Source organism: Homalodisca vitripennis, chromosome 5, assembly GCF_021130785.1.
Source record: "Homalodisca vitripennis isolate AUS2020 chromosome 5, UT_GWSS_2.1, whole genome shotgun sequence".
NCBI lineage: Eukaryota > Metazoa > Arthropoda > Insecta > Hemiptera > Cicadellidae > Homalodisca > Homalodisca vitripennis.
Window position 1 is genome coordinate 35,246,399 of NC_060211.1, and position 16,105 is coordinate 35,262,503.

At 31.9% G+C, this 16,105-nt stretch overlaps 1 protein-coding gene across 2 annotated transcripts in view; it reads left to right on the top strand.

Annotated features, from left to right (window-relative positions):
- Positions 1 to 16,105, top strand: part of LOC124361990 (pyrokinin-1 receptor-like) — a 298,750-nt gene that overhangs the window by 46,697 nt on the left and 235,948 nt on the right. Inside the window, exon 2 of one of the 2 annotated variants that reach the window (XM_046816116.1) lies at positions 1,550 to 1,641. The exons of the other annotated variant lie outside the window; for it this stretch is intronic. The gene's annotated coding sequence lies outside the window, so the exon portion shown is untranslated. The remainder of the gene's footprint in view (positions 1 to 1,549; positions 1,642 to 16,105) is intronic. 2 annotated transcript variants of the gene reach the window in all.

Sequence of the window (16,105 nt, forward strand, 5' to 3'; positions counted from 1 at the left end):
AATCCAAGTTTTCGACTATGGCTCTGTTTCAACTTCCCGGATATTTGAGCCCCTCAAAATGATTTTGCTACCTACGCCATTAAATACTTCCTACGTCTTGTCGGATCCTTCTATACTCCATCGTATTGGTTTATTTGTATGTAAACCAGATCAACTTCATATTAACTATTAAGTTGTAAAAATCAAGGCTTAATTAAAACAATGTGACTTTTATTTATTCAGCTTAATATAGCTTAAAAGTATAATGAAATATACTTACACACTACCTAACTACTGAAAAAACTATTATAATTTGAGCTAATTTGAGAAACTGATTAATACACGAGCTACCTGTAGTTGGCAGGAGGGGCCCCTCCATCCCCATTCTTTCTCTCCGAGATTGCTGATCAGCCCTGCTTAGAAATCCCTGAGGCGCTCGCTCGTGAGCATATGTAAATAGAATACATAATGCTGTCAAAGAGGTCCAAGAAGAGGATAGTAAGACAAGAGTAAAGAGAGGAGGGCATCAATGAATACGACAACTATCGCCGTGGCTTTTAGTTACATTGTAATAGTAACAGTGTATGTAGGGTAGGTCTGACTTTATCTTCCATTTTCCAAAAGTACTGTTCAAGGAAAAAAGTAATAAACCTACATGCTTCAAAATTTACAAAGTTGTTTTAAACTAGTTGATGAGTATATTCATGCATGTTTATTATGTTATCTTAAGTTTTTCTGCATTGAAAAAAAAATAAAATAAAAAAACTAAAGATTGAAATTATTTTTTATGCAAGATTAAAAACGTAATAATTATTTTTTCTAATTGAGATATTTACAAATAACTGCACAATTGTGAAACTCTATTCATATTGAACAAGTCCCAAAAGTTTTAAGCCATTAGGCAATGTAGTACTAACATAGACCAATGTATTCATATTTTAATAACAAGGGGGCCACAAAAGGTACATGCTCCCATTAACGAACTGCAAAACTGACATAGAGGCGGAAAAGAAGTGTTGCCAACATGATCAAGTGTCAATGTGGCTTCAATAGTGTTCGAGAGTCCCTTTACTTCAAGTGTTAATCATTTCAACTCGTTTCTCTGTAACATTTTTATGAGCAGGTATTTTATATATTGTACATATAAAATAACCACATTTGAAATAAAAATGTGATATATAAAATATATAATTTAATTTGTTTAATGCATTGCGTAAATAATAATAACTTAGGTTTAAACTAATATAAGTTATTTTTAATAACATGTATCTCAAAATGCTGAGTTAATGGAATCATTATTGGTAAAAAAAATCCTAAATTATTTTTGTATTAGTAAAATTATTTTATATAATTATAACCTTGGAATTCAACAAGCTTTAATATGAAGATTCAAAAAGGAATACGGTATGTAGATTGAATGAGAAGAATCGCCTTATTATTTGTGACAAATAAATCCTCTAGAGACTCTATTTGGAATGCGACATGAACCTCAAAATGTGCATAGTATCACTAAATTATGTGAATTCAAAAAATCAAAGTTTGCGTAATCTATATCACTTTGTTTCTACAGATCCGATTCTACATAACCTCCAAGAGAACGACGTTGCGTCGCTCGCACGGGAACCCCAGAAGAGCAATGAAATGCCCCTTCGCATAAAAGAGGTAAGTAGGCTAATGATCGTTTGAGAAAGGTTTAATCTCTGCCTCTTATGATTCTAACGCAACGATCCATCATTGGAGTCATTCTAAACCATACACAATTTTCAACTTTCCTTCAAAAGATGTATTTTTAAAATTCTTGTGTTATTTACAGACTAATTTTTCGCCCTTCTACGAAATATATTTATGCTAATAAATTGAAATAACACAGTCTTAAAAGGCTTTTTACTCAAACTTTTGTATCAAAATAAGTGTTTCTGTGATAATCTAAATACTTCAGATTGAGGAGTATTTTGTATTATTCATATGACTCTTCGAACTGCTTATTTTAAATTTAAAATGTGATAATTTATATATCGGTACTTCATAAGACACACTTATACACAGTGCAAATAGAGCATATTCTCTTACTGCAGCGCATTGAACCTGATGCTAATGCTGAAATGTTCTTTGACTGAACCCTCACAAGGGATGGATTCCATTGCTTTGAGATGCAACACAAACCTAATGTAAGACGTTCCTTATAATAACTATTTCAAAGCTAGAACCATTAGGAGAGTTTAACTGTTACTATAATTTTCAACATTGTTCTATATTTAGTAATAATTCTATCTTTACAGTGTGTTTTCAATTAAACTGTTTACCATAATATAATGTTATGAATGGAACTTAACGACAACTTAAATTATTATATTAATAACAAAACTGTGTTAAAAATTATTCTCCAGTTTTAATTAGTTCTTTGTATTAAAATGCATAGGCTAATAAAAACCGACATTTCTATTAACAACAATTATGCAACAAACAAAACAAAGTTACTCTTTGTCGTGAAAACGCCTATCCTTCCTTTTTAATCCATTATTGTATTCTCTCATTTTATTTTCTAAATAAATATTAATCGGTTTAAAACACTAATATATATTCTTTTCCTTTACAGTAAATATTACAAAGTGGATCCTTCAATTCATAGAAATATGTATTAATTATTATATGTATATAATATGATATACATATTATACTAAACGATATCACGCATGCATTGCGTTGATGCGCAACACATTGACATTTTCCCTACAGATTATTATTTTTTGAGTTATTTCTCAATAAATTTTGCTGGAAACGGTGAGGTGTTTTCTTATTATTATTGTGTTTCTACTGAATAGTCCTTTAATATTACATGTCACAAAGGGGTTAAATTTAATAATTTGAAAATTTAAAGTTGATAGTTGATAATAGTTGAAAGTGATATCTCTATCAGTTTGGAATACACCCAAGCGTAGCAATTTAATTTACAGCCTTATATGCAAGGAGTTGTTTCGGCATAACTTATGATAGGATCGTCGTAGAGATGTTTTGTTCATGTCATTGCTTTCTTTTGAATTTACATTTCTAATAACTTGTCACAAGATAAGGGTTGCAATTTGAAAATTTAAAGTGACCCCCTCTATCTCCTTTTAAAAATTGGAGGAAATATTTTTTTTTAATATATATATATATATATATACAATATAACTATATTGTCCAATAAATAAATTATAAAAGCCAAAGTTTGTGAAGATATTTGGATGTTTGTAATCATATTTGTCAGTGTTTGGTACTCAACCACGCAAAACACAAAGGACAGTTTTGGACGTAACTGGTCTTACAAGTTCTTTAGATTTATTGTGGTGGGGTTAAACTCGGCTAGTCTCACCAGAGGTGCTAAACTTTGGAATGGTTTCCGTGTGGATGCTCACATTTTGGATATCGCTCTGTGTATAAGCGATCAGCACTTTTCTGAAAGTTCTGAAAACATTCTCCTACAACCGTAAGCGTATCATAAGCTTCAGCATCCGTCAAATCCATTTTCAAACCAAGTGTATTGTGCCTTGTGTATCACAAGTTGACTAAAAGTACAAAATGGAAACATTTTTAATTTGTACTTGTAAAGATACTCAATAAAAGCTTCGTAAATAAGTTAACAAAATAAAACAAATAAGTCGTGATTACCACAAATATATGAAGATATAAAATAATATTGATGTTAAGGCATATAAAAAACCAACTGACCAACAAGGTATAGTTGGCAATGACTTAATAAAATTACTGCATACAGTATAAAAACACGTTATCGTAATGTAACTATCGTTTTGATGATCTGTTCAAAGACATTTAAACACGCTGTAATGGATCTTATGTAAAATATCTTCCTCTTTATCCCTATTATAGAACTTCTGAGCTTATTACAGTGAAGAGATTTTTTATATATTGCATTTACAATTTTACGATTACGAAGCTATAATACATATTATCACTAAATTTGATCAATTTTTTTTTGACGTGACAACGTCTTAAATTAGGTTGCGGCTCGGAGTCACTCATGAAAAAGTGTAACGCCCGGTAACGTTACGATGCCCGTCCAGTGGGTCCGCCGCACGGGATCCGCACGGGATAAAGCAGATAACTGTGGGTCCGCCGCACGGGATAAAGCAGATAACTATGTTTATTCGTGAAAATGTGGAGTGCTTAGATTCGTCATTTACAACAACTACAACAATAAAGGTAAATAATTGTACACTGATATTTCATTATCGTAAACTATGATTGATTGATTAATTGTTAGATTGACACACAAAAGTTGAGAAACTGAGTTTATAGGTTATGTCATACTATTGACAAATGTTGATAGTGTTAAGTAAATTATTAGTTTAAACCACTCTGCAATCAATCGTAATTCAGTCGATTGAGAAGAAACAGCGCGTATTGCTAGTCAAACATTTAAAAATAACAAATTATAACCTCTAACCTGTCATAACAGTGCGACCAAACAAACGAACTAAACCGACCAATCACCACGCGCGGAGTTAGAATTTAACTGTGTTTAGCAAGAATTTCAAATTCCAATTTTAGTAAATGTTTTATTCAACTTTACCATTTACAATAACAAATTTTAATTAATTTCAAATTATGTACAATGTTTTAGTAAACAAAATATATTTCTATAGTTAAAATTTGTGCAATTCTTATTTTCATTCAATTCCTTGTTCCTATTGTGCAATTTAATAATATTCATATCAATAAATATTCTACCGAGAAAAAGACGTTGCCACGTAAAATCTTCGCCCGTAAAACCGACTTTACAGGCAACCATAATTTTTTTTTATTTTAATAATTACTCAGAAGAATGTTTGAATACAGTTTCTCCAAATAACTGGTAAATTAGAATAGATATAAATTAAGTTTAACCTTAAAAATGTTTCTTTTTCACAACCTTAAATTTAAGGTACCATGTGACATAATTATGTCCTCATGTAAAACTTGTAGGTACATTTATTTCAAAGTTTACTTAACTATAAAATTGTTTAGCTGTAAGAAAAATGTAATAAAATGGTCACACGACGAACCGTTTAAAATTTTATCTTGCGCTCTTTCCAATAAAAATCTACTCACGCAAATTTAAGTACTGAAAAACCGTAGTAAAAAAAGCAAACACATAAAACAATTCTTAAAGAAACTACTGCTGTTTAGACAATACCTAATATATTTTAAAAATATTTTGTACCAAACCGTTCAACGATCAAAAACCTTCAAAATATCTGCCATATGACCTACCTTGCCGTTTGTAATTTTCGATATTCGGACTGTTTCATTTAAAATTGTTTCTCGTGATTGCTTGGCTTCAAGTTTTATTACCTCGCATGATAAAATTAAAAATATGTCATATGATACAAATAAAAATAGAAAGAAAAATTGTGCGTTATTGTTCTTTCATCAATATTACAAACCATAGTAACCCCATATCATTACAAAAATTAAGAACATTTAGAGAAAAGTGACGAAAATTTACACTTATTTATACAAGATAACTGTAATATTTACTACTGTAATCGAGTTTTTAATAATTTATTTGTCTTGTTAATTCCCAACTATACATCCACAATCTCTTTCAAAATTTCTTTGGACAACACCAATCCTTTTCATTCACAGATGATAGAAGTTCGACTATGACAAGAGTATTTTTTGAAAAGATGTTTTCCTAATGGGAGCTATTATTGGACAACGCGTGACACAGTGAAAAGTGTCCTTGTTTCCCTAAAGGCTACATAGATAACATTTTCCCCGGCTATCCATGGTTAAAAGTTCTAATTAGTTAATTAAGCACGTGACTGCCATTAAATATTTACGGATCGTTAATATAATGTAATTGTTTGATATGTATATATATATATATATATATATGTATATATATATATATATATATATATATATGTATATATATATATATATATATATATATATATATATATATATATATAAACAGTGTATTAAATAAAAAATGTGCAAGGTTCCAAATATTTTGAAATTTATATTAGAATTCCAACGTTACTTTTTCAATGAAATCTGTCAACGCATACGCGAGTACGACCGCTTTCTTACAGGTACGTACGCTTGTACGAGCCGGGAGCAACAAACATTATTGTCAGTTGAGAGGATCTGCTGTTTTGACATGCTTGTTCGGTAGAGAATGTCAGCCTCTTGTGAAATGTACATTTCTTCAGACTGAGCCGGAAGACATATTTAATCATCCAGTTGGTTTAAACCTTTCTTAGCCCATAAATAATAAATGTTCACTCAAGTTAAATATGTTTGTCTAAACAAGTGAACCGAAATATCACCTCCCTACTGACGCACCTTCTTTGTTAAAACAGTACCATTTATATCGTATAACGCACATTTATATTCAAAATTCTATTCTAAAATTCAAGATTATTAAAGATTCTTAAATTTGTGTATTCTAGTCTTAACTCTGGAGAGCCTATATATCTGGCTGACAAATTCAAATTGATCACTGAAACAAGCGCAAGATAGACAAGAAAGGCTCATCAATGCTTTTTATTCCTCGCCACCGAACCTGAACTTACAATACATCATTTATCGTTACTGCTTGCCAAACATGGAATTCCCTTCCTAGCCATATTAGGTCACTAGGGAGTCGAAACTGGTTTGCAGCCTTACTGAGAGCTCAGTTGCTAGAAATGATACCAGCGATGGGTTACTTGTGGTAGGTCTTGGAGGACGGATGGGGTGCTAATGAATGTGTGTACTAATGTACTGTATGAATGTATGTGTACTTCGAATTCGTATTAAATTCTTAAACAGACATTTATTATATAATTTTGTTTTATTTTAAATGTAGTAGTTTTATTTGACTTAACAAGTATTATTGTATTTGGGTTAATTGTAAGACAGGGAATTATGGTCCTAAATTCGCTCTTTTGTACATTATGAATATGATACAAATAAAGTCATTTGGTGTGATTCATAACTCCAGTTCATGTGTTTTTTATCTTTAATCATAGAGATCGAATGGGCCGCATTCTTTACTCATTCTGTAATATCTTCAATCCGTAATATGTTGTTGGTTATTATCAGATATCAATAACGTACTAACGAGATCATCAAGTTTAGTTCGATATTGTCGACTACCCATACTTGGTTTTAGCCTAGGTAAAGTAAATTAAAGTAAAGATTTCTTATTTTACAAGGTGAAGTTAGGGCTAAAAAGCCCTCACTAACACTTAACATTTGGACGAACAGCTTAAAGGTGACTTGCAAACCACCACCAATGGCCGGGCAGGCAGGCTGCTTGCAAGGACAGGATCGCTCAGCGGTCACCCATCCAAGCAGCAGCCACGCTCGTCGTTGCTTGATATTGCGATAACCGTTGTACCCGCTACACTGCGCCATTGCCTAAGTAACAAATTGTTTCAGCTGACAGTTCACTCCGCCCTGATCCATGTAGAGTTAGCTCTATCGGCACGTGTTTCGCCATGGGGTGGCTTATCACTTTAGCATTGGCTCTCAGCTCTAACAGGTAAGAACCATCGCGAAGTCAGTTACGGAAGCTCCTGCTGATGACACTTAACCCTCCAACTGTTGTTCATCAAAATTTTTGATGGACACAACCCATTGTGGATTGTTGTTCACCAAATTTTGATGAACAAACATTCCCTTGCATAATCACTCATTACAGTATATTCCGGCAACGTATCGATTCGATTCATGCACCATTGGATTCGGAAAAAAAAAGCCTAAGGAATACTATAGTTTTATTCCTCTTTGTATTGTAGTTGCAACGTACCAATTTCGTAGTTTGGAACGTAAAAGATGTGACCGCCATGTTGTCGATGCCGTCTGAGTTGTTGATGTGACGAGTCGTGTTTATTAGTAAGTTTTTAGTAGGTTTATTTGTGTTTTAGTGTTGTGTTTAGTGTGTGGTGAATTGTTAAATATTGCAGTAGTGCAAATAAATTTATTTTAGAATAAATAAATTTCTCGAAAATTTTTCGCAAAAGTTTTGAGTAATGACAAAATGAAAATTTTTTCGACTCTTCAAAAAAAAAAGTTATGGAATTTATTTTACTACTGCTGTATAATTTACTTCATTCTGAGTAATAAAATATGCAATATAACATGTATTGAAGTAAAACTGTATTAGTAAAACTTTTATTAGCAAACTCTTACATATACACCCTATTTTCACAATTTATGCGCATCGCTGCTTGTTGTTATATAGTGTTATTATAGTTTCATAAATTTGTATAATGCTTATGTGTTTCTGAAACTAGAATAAATTTGACACAAAATGGCTATCTCACTTTTATAGTTTTCTTACTATAACTTGGTTTGCTAGGTGGATTAATTAAAAAAATACTATAGTTTTTTTTTACCAAATTAAAAAAAAAATGTAAATTTTGAATTTCATGGGAAAAAATTTTTAGTAAACATTTTTTAAGAGCAAATTTAAATACTAATATTATTATATGTTTAATTCTGAACACAAAAATATATACTTCTATATATATTACTTTTAATTTATATTTTTTAATAAATTTTTTAAAAAACCCTTGCACGAGGCTCGAAAACATGCCGCCACTACAGGAAAAAATGACCGCCAGTTGGAGGGTTAAGTGACCTCATCCTTACAATCTCCCAATGATCTACTGTTCAAAATTATTTTGCCAAAGTTTTAACTAAATTCAAAAATAATTCCATCCCTTTGTTTTTTGGATTCCTTACCCTAGTTAAAATAATCATATTAATATCCCATTTGATAGTACTCAGTTTGTTTACTAATTTTTTATTCTGTGATTTTCTAGTTGGCTATAAGGAGAATGTTCGTTAATGCTCAGCTAGTTCCCACAATTATCGAACTCAATATTCCTGTTATATAGTATTCAGTTTGTTTACTAATTTAGTTATTCTGTGATTTTCTAAGTTGGCTACAAGGAGAATATTCGGTAATGCTTAGCTAGTTCCCACAATTATCGAACTCAATATTCCTGTTATATAGTATTCAGTTTGTTTACTAATTTAGTTATTCTGTGATTTTCTAAGTTGGCTACAAGGAGAATATTCGGTAATGCTTAGCTAGTTCCCACAATTATCGAACTCAATATTCCTATTATATAGTATTCAGTTTGTTTACTAATTTAGTTATTCTGTGATTTTCTAAGTTGGCTACAAGGAGAATATTCGGTAATGCTTAGCTAGTTCCCACAATTATCGAACTCAATATTCCTGTTATATAGTATTCAGTTTGTTTACTAATTTAGTTATTCTGTGATTTTCTAAGTTGGCTACAAGGAGAATATTCGGTAATGCTTAGCTAGTTCCCACAATCACCGAACTCAATATTCCTGTTATACAAATGAAGCTTCATACAAAAGTTCAAGTCTGTAGACTCGACAATACACAGTATTTCATTCTCCATATTTCGTGGAAATGACATGTGTCCAGCCCCTCGAGTAATATAGGCTTCGGTAGACATATCCAAAACCATTTAAACAATAGTAAACGGTATTGTACAGAATATTTATGCGTGTTTGTTTTGAAGAAGCATTATTAGTTCCCGACAGAATTTGTCATCCAATTTAATCGACAACAGTGGCGATAATATTGTTACACCTGTTTCATATAGTTCATCTACGGATTAAAATTTTTCGTTTAAAATGAGGAAAGTTTTGAAGCGCAGCCTTTTTAAAATTTGCAATATCTTGTTTCTATACCATTCAAAAATTATTCTGTATAAAAAAATGTGTGGGAGAAAACGTGTGTTTCAACAAACGGAATTTCCTCATTCAAAATTATTGCATTGTTTAATTAAAGACCGATGAGCATTGCATTGTTCATTGTTGACATCAATTTGCCACTTTTAAAACAAGAAGGAGGTTGAAATATTTTTACTGGTTATAATAGATTTATAACTGACGATCCATTTCTATAAATTTTTAATTTCTTACCTAATAAAACCACATCATACATGTTTATCGACATTGAGATTATATTCTTTTCGAAAGGGTACGTTTTATGTTTAATCCAGCTATCTCTGACCATTTCGCCTAGGGAGGTGTTAAATGAAAATTATCCGGCTTTCAAGCCCAAAAACTAATCTCTCAAATAGAGTTCTGAAACCTCAAGTAAATCAATGAACCGATTTTTTTCTGTAAATGATTGAACTACCACTGCATTTAAAGACCCTTTACTCTCAAACTAGGAAATTTCCTTTCCATTCATAAAGTTATCGATACGAAAAGGCTATAGAGTAACCCAAAATTTTCTCTTTAAAACCACTCTCACAGGTATTTGATAGCTTTACAAAATTACAAAATAATGGGTAAAACCCAAAAGGGCTGCTTATACATAGGCCTACAATTTAAATAAAACACAGAAAAAACTAAATATTTTCCAAAATGTTTGGAAAATAAATAATAATATGAATATTTAAATAATGAGAATATTTATAAATTACTCAAAACCAACAGCAATTATGGAGGATAAATTAAAAAATAACAAACTACTTTAATCAATATTTCTTCACTGATCATTGATCCATGTTTTGAGGTACCAGTGGTTCATTTAAAACAGCCGACGTTATCCATTGTCCTATATCATATAGAGGGTATTGTTATGTCATGTGTTGTTTGTTATGCCATGTAAAATCAGTTAATTTTTAAAAACTAATTACTTGATTTTTTAACCACTTCAAACAGTGAACTGACTATAGTTCAGTTGAAAAATAGTAATAGAATTGTCTTTTTGGGAGAAGGGGTTCGAACAGGAAACGATTAATGTCCTCCAATGTTGTAAGTGTAAAATTTGACGTCTCAGATATAGTTTACTTATTGGTTGTGTTTTATGAAAAGTAGGAGACTGAGAGTTTAGGTGTGTACTAAAATACTGTGTGTACAGCTTTAAGCCATGAGCCAGCCTGACACGAATGTCCATTTTGATTTTAGTCCCATAAGAACAATGGTAAACCACAAATTCTTGGTAACCAATCGCCGAACCAATTTTACCAGTTTTAATTAATATGCATCCAATTTTGTTCTCTTAGAACAAGAAGCTTAGAAAACTGCATCTGGTCAAGGACGTAGCGCTGCTTCCGGAGTGACAGGATATTTTGGATGGGTAAGGTTGGGAGTAGGGGTCGCATCCCCATGAAAAGAGATCCATGAAAAGTTTAGGCACTAATCTCAAGTAATGTCTCCTAGGAAAAAGGAGAAGCCAACTCTGAACTAGCCTATCCTGTCAAAGCAGGCAGAGGGTGGAACACAATTGTCTCTAGGCTGGCAAGAACTTTTAATTCTTGGAACAACGACACCATCCAACAGTCATCTTCCGCAGTAGACCAGACCTATTGATTTATCCTTGCGCCTCGGAATCTCAACATTTGCGGTTAGTGATGTGCCGCTCCTGGACACCCATAAGGTTGCACAGATTTAAGTGACACATTGGTTTTTGTTGTATCCACTGTGGGTTCAACTGCAGGTACAAACCAGCCAGTAGTGAACCCTTCTGAGAACAAATATATATTAAAATATTAAATATAGTTTAATATTTTTAAAAAATCACTTAACAAGAAAATTCAAACATGGATTGAAAGCGCATTAACAAAACCTTATGAAATAATAATCCTTCATATTCTACGATCAACAATAAGGCTGTAAACATGTTTGAGGTTTTGCACTGTTTGTAAGGAGTAAAACTCAAGGTCGTTTCATCCAGTAAATGCATCTGATGGTAAACAAATGAATGCCGTAAAACAATATAAACTCCAAATTACTCTACTTTACATGTTTACGTAAAATGTTTAAAATAGATTTAAACATTTAGTCACATATAAGCTCTAGTGTACGTAACTACAACTACGTTATAGTTAAACCTGTTACTTCTACGCGAATATTGAGCCAAGCTCCATTTCACACCTTCTGACACTGTTGCTTCTATTTGCGCGTATTGTAAAAGAACAAACATTTGAATGAACTTGATTCATTCACACAGTACGATGCTTGGATTCCCGAGTTGATAATGATGAAGAGACAAATAACATTCCTGTCTTTGATACTAAAAAGGAATTAATTACATAACTACTTCAAAACAAAACTATTGACTTAAATTGCAATTTATTTAACTGGAGATTAATCATGGAAAACGACTAGACAATTTTGGCTAAATTTCAATTTTATATGATACAACAATATAACACTATACACGAAACCTTCGAAATGAATAAAACTAAAAACATTAGTCCATATTTAAGACATAAAAGAAAATAATAGTGCATAATGTAAAAAAGGTTCATAAAAATGACAATAAGGGACGGAAGAACCAAGACCTTAAAATGCAGAGACGTTATGGAGGTAAAATATATTTTGTGACCGAAACAACGAAGGATGCAATTTCAATCTACGTTATCACCAAGACAAAGATTAGGAACTAGACGATTGGAAGGAACCAAAACGGTGTGTAGTCACTGAGTCTCGTCCTGGTCACGGAAGCTTCAGAGCAATCTCAAGAGATCGCATGCTCGTTGTTGTCAAAATCTAGAGACATTCACCCAAAATTCTCAGCTGTCGAGATGAGTTCATGAGTTGATTATTACCTTTAATCAATCTAAAAGAGAGGTAATATTGCAAACTGGATCGAATGTATCCCGTACTGAACGAAAAGAACAGCGCCCATACACTAAGTCAACAATCAACAAAGGACGGACAAGGTCAACTTCCAGAATGTGGTTGGGACACTTCTTTGGTCATCAAACTACAGAAAGCGCAAGGAACAAAATTTAAGCAGGTGAGAGTTTTTATCCCGTGTACAATCGGATAATGCGCTACTAAAGATGGAGGAAAAAGAGTCTCTAAAGATATATGTGGTCTTACATAAAAGGACTTGGTGATCTGTGTAAAAAGTAAGCAGTTAAGAAACTTGGGGAGGCAAAGTCCTTAATCTGGGGATAAAAGTGAACTCACCTAAATTGATTCTCTACCAAAAATAAACAACTTCACCGACTACAGAACCCCTTTCTCCTCTCTAATCACATATACACTTTATCAGCATTAGTTGAAACGCAACATATTGTGATAATAGGGGATTAAATGTAAAGGTTCAAAGGACCCACAACCTCGACCCCTCAGGTGGATGAGTGCTTTGTAACAACTTGTGCCAATACATCTAGGAGCCTCTCAGGAGATTGCTGTTACAAACATTTATTCAAGTCTCTCAAGTGTTGCCTAGCAATTGTTTCTCTGATGAAACCATGTTGTAATATTTCTATTAGCTAATTTAAGTGTCATACCTAAAACACTGTTTATTGTTATACGTTTCAACCTCTTGTTTTCCGTTTCAAATCTTATCGAAGCCTTAAGTCGTGCTATTTTCCGTTTCCTGTAATTGTTTAAGTGTACAGAATTTAAAAATTGAAATTATATTTAACGCAGTATTAAAAACATTTGTATTTTATTATTTTGTGATATTTTTAATGTCAAACGAGTACAAAGAGCTTTTTAAATGTCAAGTATAAAACATAGTAGTAGTAGTCATGTAGTAGAATACATGACGTTTTATGATTGTCAAAATTATCGAGTTAAAATTAATAAACTAACAGTGTAGCCTACCCAATTACTATTTCTCAATGAATTGGTTACGTTTACATTATCCTTATAAAGATTGCTGCACGATATGTATAGAAACATACAACATACGACTGTTAGTAAACTGGTATTCAAAACTTCATTAATACTGTAGTATGCCTTCAATACGATATTATGTATATTATACATAATATGTTCACAAATCACACGTTTAATGTTTTATTTTGCCATTTAGTGTCTTATTGAAATATTAAACCTATGTTTGTTTTTAAAATGTTTTATTCACAAATAAAGGGTATAGTTATGTCAGTTGAGTTTTTTTCAATTTTTACAAGTCTGAAGAGAAGATAATCACTTTATCTACATGTATGTTTCTTCAACGTATGTCCAAGAATTTTATTTTTATTTTCCTAATTAAAATTACTAATTACAAGAATTTCTTAGTAATTCCGCCCAAGTTTACGTTAAGTGTAACCATAGTGAGGTATAATTTTAAAACTTTTACAATTTTTAGCGTTGTTTTTTTTTATTATTTCTTTCAACACAGAATTTGATTAATGAAATATTACAACATTAATCTAACCGTTACAAAAAAAACTATTATGATTAATACTTAAAAATAAATTTTATTTCTACATACTTTACAAAACACGTCTTAAACTTTTATTAGTCTTAATATTAAAAACTGCCAGTCTGAACGAAGAACAACAGAAAGCGATGATTAAAGCATATATAAAAGAACAATATAACTTATCCAGAAATTTTGAAACATATACGATAACAATTTTTGTATAGAGTGAATTTTAATTAACAGAAAGTATTGTTGTTTCCGTGTGTACCAAAGATAGTAAATGCTAATCTGACCCTGAGGAGCCGGTTGAAATCTTGCATTAATAAAAAGCACAGATAACGAAGCCAGTTCTGATCGCTCACTTGCGTCAGTGATATAGTGATTAGTGATATCACAGTTGTTCCGGAGTGTTGTTGTTAGCAAGACGTTACATTATAACAGCATGGCTGACTTCTTCAATATAAGTGAGTTGCATCATAGTAATATTTTTATCTGAAATTACTTTACATTGTATAATTAGTATAATCCACTGAATATGCTCGTCAAGCATATGCAGGTTGGCAATAAAGGCTTAATATTATTTTAACCATCATCAAATAGAACTACAAAACTTTACATGTTGTTAGTGTACATGGAAACTATTTTAACACGTATTCAGGGGACCGCCACTATACATAGCAAGTACAATAAAAGGATTGTACGTATATTTGAAAATTTTTAAACATTGAACATTTAGGGATTAAAAAAAAATTAACAATAAACAACCTATTAATAATGGGTTTTCATTTTCTACAGTTGATATAACGTAATGCAGTAAAACAATACGTGGCTCTCAAGGTATACACATACAATAAACAGAATAAAAATCATAATAAAGTTGTGCTTTTAATAGATGCTGATGTATGCTTAACTAGCGGTTATCCGCCGCTTCTCACACGATTTCGAAGGTTTTGTATATGTAGGAGCACTTCTGGTTCGAGAGAATTATGTTTCCGACGGGTATGTTGAGTTTGCCTTATTGCCACCATTAAGAAAATACGTCAAGAATTTTATAACAATGACCATTGTAATTTTCTTCGTTTTTACTACATACATAGTCGATTTTGTCTTGTTTCGCGATCAAGAAAATATATATTACAGATCAGAGAAACCTGCCTCTGTCAAAATAGAACTGGAATTGAACGATTTATATCTGTCTTTTAATATATAGTAATTATAGTTAATAAAGTTTTTAAATATTTTAGGATATCACGAGCTGGAATTAGTAAATTAGTTTAAAAGAACAGTCCAGCGAAATTTTATCTAGCGTACATAGTTCTTTTCGATTTATTCAAAGGGAATCTTCGGAGTCAAATTCTGACCATCTTATGTTATAGGATATTTTCAAAGGTAGATGAGTACTAACCTAATCGCTAAAATCTAAAACGGCGTGGTAAATCATGGTTACTTCTTAGACAATAATAAATCTAAACAAATTGAAAATATTAACTGATCATGAAAAAGGTTTAGACAGAACAGTTGTTTACACTTGACAGGATTTTTCATTTAATATTTCTCTACTTTAGAAACCAAGATGGGATTTTGTCCATTTAAACTTTCAATACAATCGGTGGAATAGTTACGCGTGAAAACAAAACAAAAACACAAAGGCGCTTTTGTATTTATAATAATATTAATATCAGATATTATTAAAATTGAGTAATGTCTTGTCTTGTCTCCTTTTCAAGTTATGAGGGACACAGATAAAATATTGATATAGCTGCTATTGTCTAGCAACAATCAGAGACAAGTTTTACCCATAATATTATCTAAAAATTCCGCCGGTAAGCGACTGTTCACCGACTGGTGAAGTTGACATGTTGGAATGACAGCAGGAAGCAGTGATTTCTTGATCTTGTCCTGCTGGCACCAGGAAGCAGCTCGATCAGCTGGTATGTGTCAGCTGGGATTGTTTTGAATGCAACGGATCTTCTTGTTCGCTCAT